This window comes from Suillus plorans (genome assembly GCF_016647745.1).
Source record: "Suillus plorans strain S12 chromosome Unknown HD556scaffold_75, whole genome shotgun sequence".
Classification (NCBI taxonomy): domain Eukaryota; kingdom Fungi; phylum Basidiomycota; class Agaricomycetes; order Boletales; family Suillaceae; genus Suillus; species Suillus plorans.
Window position 1 is genome coordinate 248,822 of NW_024537459.1, and position 7,338 is coordinate 256,159.

The window sequence follows — 7,338 nt, forward strand, 5'->3', positions numbered from 1 at the left end:
GATCTGCGTCCAGTAACCGTAAGTCCTTCTTGATGGGTCACCGGCTCGTGCTCCTCGGGAAAGCGTTCATGAGAGGCAGAAGGATAGCCTTCTAAGTCCATCTGCGAACTGGAACCGCTCAGCAAAGTACCAATAGTATTTGTCGAGGTGGTGGTGTTGGTCTGGCTGCCACCATCCTTGAATGGCGTTGGTGGAATGATATTTGTGGTTGGGAGGGGAAGCGAATGATCATGAGACGACGACGACGATGGAACTGGCTGAAGGATGAACAGCGAGGCTTCGCCAGAAAAATCCTCCGTAAAGCCAGAAGGGTATTGGCCTGTAGCATGAGGATCTAGTGAGCATCCACGAGAAGCCATTGGTTGACCCGAAGAACTCGCAGGAAAAGTGTAACTTGGTGGAGGTGCTAGGCGCTCCATGCCCTGTGCGGTGAGCTGATTTTGCGATCCTCCAGCTAAAAAAGACTCAGACCCCATCATGCTAAAGGTGTCAGAATTAGAGTCTATCCACGCGCGTTGCTGGTCCATGGAACCAAAAAAAACATCCTGGAGCTGTGCAGGAACCTGTGGGGCAGGAAATGGTGAGGCATGGCGACTACTAGCCGCGTGGACCATTGGCGATGACGTTTCGCTTGTTGAAGTACCACCTGGCACCACATGAGGTAAGTCTGGTGCACCAGGGTGCGCAGATATGGGATCTTGACTTCCCACAGTGCGGTTTTGATAGGCCTGGCGGCGGGTAGATGCACCTTTGACAAGGCCGACGTCCCGCGCTGTGGCCTTGAGCTTACTCCTGAGCCGCGAGGGAGTCAGCTCAACAGGGGGCGTTGCACATCGACGGCCGCCGCCAAACTGCTCTTGCATGTAATCGAAGGTATCGGGGGATAGACCCATGTAGCTCGGGTGAGGAGACGACAGGTCATCGGGGATGTTTTGGGTCATGTCTACAGTATGTAGTCAATGATAAAAGAAATATATGAGAGCACGCCTACTTGTACAATATGCAGTAGAGCACAATTTTTTGTAGACTGTCTGTTGGGCAGTTTGCGCAAGATATCACAGAGTAAATCAGATAGGAAATCGGAAGGGGCACGAAAAAAAACCAGCAGTGCCCTGATACTTATGAGGCTGATTTGAGCTGATGCGGACTAAACAAGTTAGAATGGTATAATAGCACAGAATTAAACAAACGTAAGACATTGAAATTTGTTCGGATAGGTAACCAAGGCCGACAAGTTCATGAGGGTGCGAGTGAGGCTCTAGTGAGGCTCTCAGGAGTTCGACAGGCTAACAAGAGGGTTCAGAATGAAGTGAATGAGGATAACATTATACATAATGCCAAATGACTCACTTTGCAATCAAATATTCGAGCTGGCGGTTCCATTGAAATGAGTTCGATCGTGTTGTTCAGAACCAGTAAAGCTAGTGTTATTCTGTGAGTACGTTAAGAAGTGAAAGCAGGAGACTTACCGGCAGATACCCAACCAAGACAGACAAGTTCATGAGAGTGAGTGAGGGTCTAAGGAGGCGCGAGAGGCTAACGAGAGGGTTCAGAACAAAGCAAATACAGATAATGTTGAGCATAAGGATGATGCGAATATACATAATATCGAACAATGAGTTCAATCATGTCGTTCAGAACCAGTGAAATTAGTGGGATTCTGTGAGTAAGTTAAGGAGTGATGAGGCAGGAAACTTACCGGCAGGCACTCCTATATTTGCAGGATCCCATCATGATGATCACGACTCGAGTACGAGATTCCTGAATCCTGAATTTCGAATGTTAACACCTGGAGCGATAACAACTAATAATAAGTGCGACCCAAGACACCGGGAACTGCACAGGCATCAGCGATCAAGCACAGATAAGCGCTCAGGATGGTTGTATGTAGAAGCAGCGAGATATCAAATATGCCGAGTGGAGGTCCAAGAGGCTACAGAAAGGCCGCGAAATGAATATCATCTTGCGACTAAAAATAACATTGTTGAAACCGTGAGTCTACTTCTGTTGCCACGTCAGAAATTAAAATACGAATTCGAAAAGATTTGTTGTACTAACATGCTATCTACATCATTTGAAAACATTAATATTCAATTATTTGCTGTTATACCGTCTGAGACGCTTGGCAGGCCGATGATCGCTCTCACTAGCATCTGACTCCTCATCTAGAGTCTCATCATCAACATATTCAGAAGAAGATGCAGACCACTCGGCGGCAGTGATTGGAGGAATAAGATCTGTGGTGTGAGCGATGGACGGTGTTATTGCTTTGGAGGCCGCTCTAGAAGCTGGACAGGGTGGCAAGCGTGATATGGTGTGAGTGGTGGATGGTGGTATTACTTTGGAGACTGCCCTAGAAGCTGGCCGGGGTGGCGGGCGTAATATCTCTACAAAGACCTGAACATGACGACGAGTAGGGGATGTAGCAGGACAAGCAGCACGTGTAGAAGGACGAGCGGCACGTGTAGAAGGACGAGCGGCATGTGTAGAAGGACGAGCGGGAGGTGTAGAAGGACGGGTGGGAGGTGTAGAAGGACGGGCGGGAGGTGTAGAAGGATGAGTGGGTGGTGTAGAAGTGGGAGGTGTAGAAGGGGGAGAGGCAAGACGGCGAGGACCCTTGCAGTCAATGTCACCATTAGCAAACACACGTCGCCCACGGGAGTAGATCGATCGATGTGAGGGTGCTTCTCCAATAATAACTGGGTCCGTAGACATCGTAAGGCGTGTGCGAGCAGCATCATTCGTCACAACTCGAATGGTGAGGGTGCCCATCTTGAGCGCATTGACAAGATTGATACGATGAGGAAGGGTCAGATCATGGACGCCTTTGCTCCGAGAGAGCGTAGGTCGAGTCTCGCCGGGCATCAAAGTCTCGTTAGGGTAGTTGACGAGGCAACATCCGAGCCGAGCTAGCTCCTTGGGCAGGGTTTTCCAAGGGAATTCGGTTTGGGTACGCCCACGCAGGGTGCCACCGATAGATGCTGAAATAAAGTCAAGATCAGTGAAAAAAGGATGCAACAAACCTTACCAACAAGCGCCGTTAGGCCACCCGTGATACAGGGAATGCCATCGAGGGTCTTCCATCCGGCATCGACTTGGAGACTACTAACTTTTGGGTCCTCTGTCATCACAGCCGCGTCCACAAGCTAGAAGCAATCAGTAGAATCCACATATGAAACTGACTAAGAACTTACGAGGCGAGTGATAGTAAAGGAGTGCGCGTCTGTCTGCGTGGCAACGTCAACAGATTGCGAGGACTTGGATATGGTTGCGGTCATTCTGCAACAGGATACAGACAAGGTGCAATAGTAGGTACAGTTGATCGATAACGTGAAAAGAGGCCATGGAAATTTTTGGAATGCTAAGTTTGGAGAAGCCTCCTTCAATTTGGGTAGCGCCGAAAAGCTATGACTTACCAAAAGTGGTAAATGAGCGCGGGTTAGTAGGCCCAAGAGGGTTAAGTGTTTCGCCCGGGTTCATAGAGGCTACTGGGAGGCCTTCTTGAGGCTATTGGGAGGCTTTTTTGAGGCTCCTGTGGGGTGATAATGGGATTCACTGCGGAAACGAGGTTAGAAAATGTCTGCATGAAGCAACACAACTAAAGAGGACACATTGGAGCTCCACCTTTCGACACCGTTCGCCACCCGGCACACCAAAGGTAGTTACTAGTTACTAAGCGAGTATGGTGGAACTACATGCACAAAAGGTTGCAGCAGATGCAAAAATCGTGGGATGATATAGTGAGGATGGTACAGCAGCATTGGTTGGTTGAACTTTCATGCTGTTACGACATTTGTCATACTGTGACAACTGTTTACATAATATGAAATATACTAACTAGTATGGCAGGACTTTCTCCGAGTCACCGGGAGTGATTGGTGAGCCAATGAGATTGAAAATACAAATCGCACTGAATTTAAAAGACAAATGGACAGGGATTGACTGCCAGCCAAGCTGTCTGGACTGGTGTCGTCGACTTCCACGGTACGCCCGATCATGCTAATACAAAAATAAAGGCCAGAACTTTGTGTTTGATGGCTGTATTGCATTCTGATGGGTAACAGGATAACATCGCAATATGAACTTAAGATCAAGTTTGGTCTTCACACAGTTTTGACCATTTGCCCACTTGCCTGGTCTCTATGGGTCGCAAAGCTAAGTACTTCACATTTGAAGAGAAATCGGCAGCTGCACGGCGACACAAAGCATCATATGCTCGGTCAGAACAGTCAGTATTTTGCAATCATTTGTTTTTGTTAATCATATGTTTTACAGAGGTAAAATTGTTCGACAAGGTCAGAATTCTCGTGCATATGCCAAACGTCATGGTCGACGTGGGCCTCATATCATATCTGGGGATCTGCCGCACGATCCTCGAACATCTTCACTAATCCGATGTTCAACCTTCTCCCTTCCTGATTCCTATCTTTTTCATCAATCTCTCGCCGGATCCGACTTGATTGATCAATCCGATCTCTTGCAGTGGGACAAAGCCCCTCCTTACGACTCTCCAGCTCCACCTGACTCACCAGAGGAAGACCGTTTCACGCAAAACCTCTTGGATGTGATGCATGGCCGTCACTTGCGCGCAGAAAGGGAATCACATACCCACCGTACAGCCATGTATAGCATGGGTGAAATCTCCAAGATTCTGAAGGAGATCCGAGAAGTGCGTCAGCGGTTAGTTACAGGTTGGGATGAGCTTCATGCTCGTGTCAGCAATTTGCAGGCATGCACAAGACACAAGGTCATGGCTGAATGCTATCGCCAATGGGTAGCGCGAAGGATATTGAATTGTCAGAGGGAGGACAATATACTGATTACTGGGAAGAATCCATATATGTAGACCTTGTACTACTGTAACTCGAGAGAGCTGGTAATGCAAGAACCATAGTCCGCATATAGCGTCGCAGATTGTCCATGTCCCGCTCATGTAGGCCTGTTATGTGGCTGCCGCGTACAACGGCGAATATTGCAGCCAATACCCATAGGCCACAATCAAAGTCATTACTCTGAAGACGTTTGATCTAAATAATACATAGTGTCAGACTAGTTAAGAAAGCCAAGCATGCAACTCACATTCAATGGTCGAGCCACCCACCCTTCAAGATCAATATGAACATGATGGCCGTGTTGACGCGCAATTGCAATGAACCGAGCAATTAGTCTTATTATATGCTTTCATATCAGGTGCCAATCAATCAGATGAAAAGGACACTTTAAAATTAAACTCACTTTGACGTCACTTTGCCAAGGCGTCCTATCACCCATGCTATCAAAAGGTAAAGTTCTTTGGTCGACAACTGGATGATGCACATCACCCAGTGTCCAATGCCTGACGGACGATGAATTGGAAGAACCCAGATGTCTTTTTCCCAATAACGAATCCACGATGTGTGGCGCCAGATGATATTGTCTGGGGCATTATAACGAATGCGGGGAAGATCATGAGTGGAGAGCATCGCGCATTGTGTAGCAGAAGTGTTCAGCTGAGAGCACCACAAGAGAATGGCGCAATTGTTGATGCATATATCGTTGAGGCGTGCAGTAGGAGAACTGAGTATACCAATGTCTTTCGGCTCAAACAGTAGACGAGGGATTCCATCGTGCGAAGGTCGTATTCGTGCAAATTTTTAGCAGGGTCAAGGACGTCTGGCTCTTGCGATGGAATGCAGAAGTCATCCACAAGGAGATTCTATGACATGTCAGTGTCAATTCCTAACAATAAAGATAAACGTACATCAGGAAGGTTCCAGCAAATCACGGCATTAACTTCGCGCCCATAATTTGTTGAGTCATCGTCATCTAACTCCAATGCCCCCATCTCACCCTCCAGGACATCGGCAAGTGCTGCTTTTTCAGAATCGACTTGGGGGCAATGGTCAGGATCAATGATAGGGAGTTCATCGCCACCCTCAGAATCAGGCACTACCAGCGTGTTGGCATTAATCCAGTGAAACATCAGGTTTGGCGAGCCTCCTGAGAGGGTGGTCGCAATGGCCACTGCCTTGCTGACTTCGTTAGTGAACCGTACTGAAGAAGCTAAGCAATTTGACCATCGTGTTTGAAGGCGGATAAAATTGGCATGCCGTTGCTGCAATGGAACTGCGAAAGGCTCACCTAATGATGGGTGAGAAATGGAAGTTGAGAAGAAAATTAACTCACTCTTCGGCGACCGAAGGGCAAGTTCAAGCGCCGCCAACTCATTTCCAAAGAAGCGGCACAAGTTATCGGCCTCAACGCCCAGCCGAACCTGCTCCTCTCGACACCGGTCACGCTTGAGCAGTGCACGAATACCATCTCTTATGGATGTGTCGTCTAACCATCGCGGAACCTCTCCAAGAGATGGCGTAATCCATACATCCTCCATCAGTCCTGGGTCAGAACGTAGTTCCGCAAGTTTGGTGGGAAGGGGTGCGGGCAGTGGAATCCCCCAGGATGTGTCATACAATGAATCAAGCCGCTCGCAGTAGGAGTTGAATCTCCTGATAGCGGTCATTAGTGCAGGCTGACGCTTTGAAATTGCTTTGCGTGTCTGTTGATGCAGCTTGGTGCCTGAAAGAATCTGATAAATCATTGACTAACAAAAGAGCACGAACTTACCTAACGCTTGCTGGACGCCACCTACTGCTCGATCAAGTTTATCCCACTCAAAGAAACTTGCAATCGCACGTTTACGAACGTTCATTTTGAGATCGCGTGCCAATAGAAGGATGCGAACAAATTCGAGATTGATGCCATGAAGCTCAGGGAACCTGTCATGAACGTTCAACGAAGAGTAAAGGGCCTCGACCTTGTTCATCAGGCGATCGTGTCCCCTCTCTAGACTTTCGAGAGCCTCTAGAGTATCATCTGAAGCCATATCTTTCTCCAACATCGTCCTGGCGGTTTGCAATGCTTTGTCTGAGGTGTCCAGATCTGCCTGGAGAGCTAGGACAGTGTCCAACTCCTTCTTGAGGCGGGCGGGTGCATCTTGCGATATCATTGGGTAATAGTCACGCCATTAAAATTGTATAAAACCTATGAGCACGGATAGATAACTGAGAATGCCTTTGCTGCAACCACTCGGACTGCAATTCTTCGATGGGAACCCCACATCGATCTAGCGCGTCTTGGGCTGCCGAACCTTGTTCCTTGATGCCCCGTCTGAGGCGTCGTTTGATCCAGTCCAAGGTCAATTCGCATCTCTGAAGCTATAGCTACTGCTTGCCGATCGATTAGCCATAAACGGCGTTGGCGCTAAGCAGTGTTTTAAATGAATTAGTTCATAATGAAAATAATAGAGTACATACACTAGAAGTGCGCTCAACACCTATCAATCGAACTAAGCGAGACCAA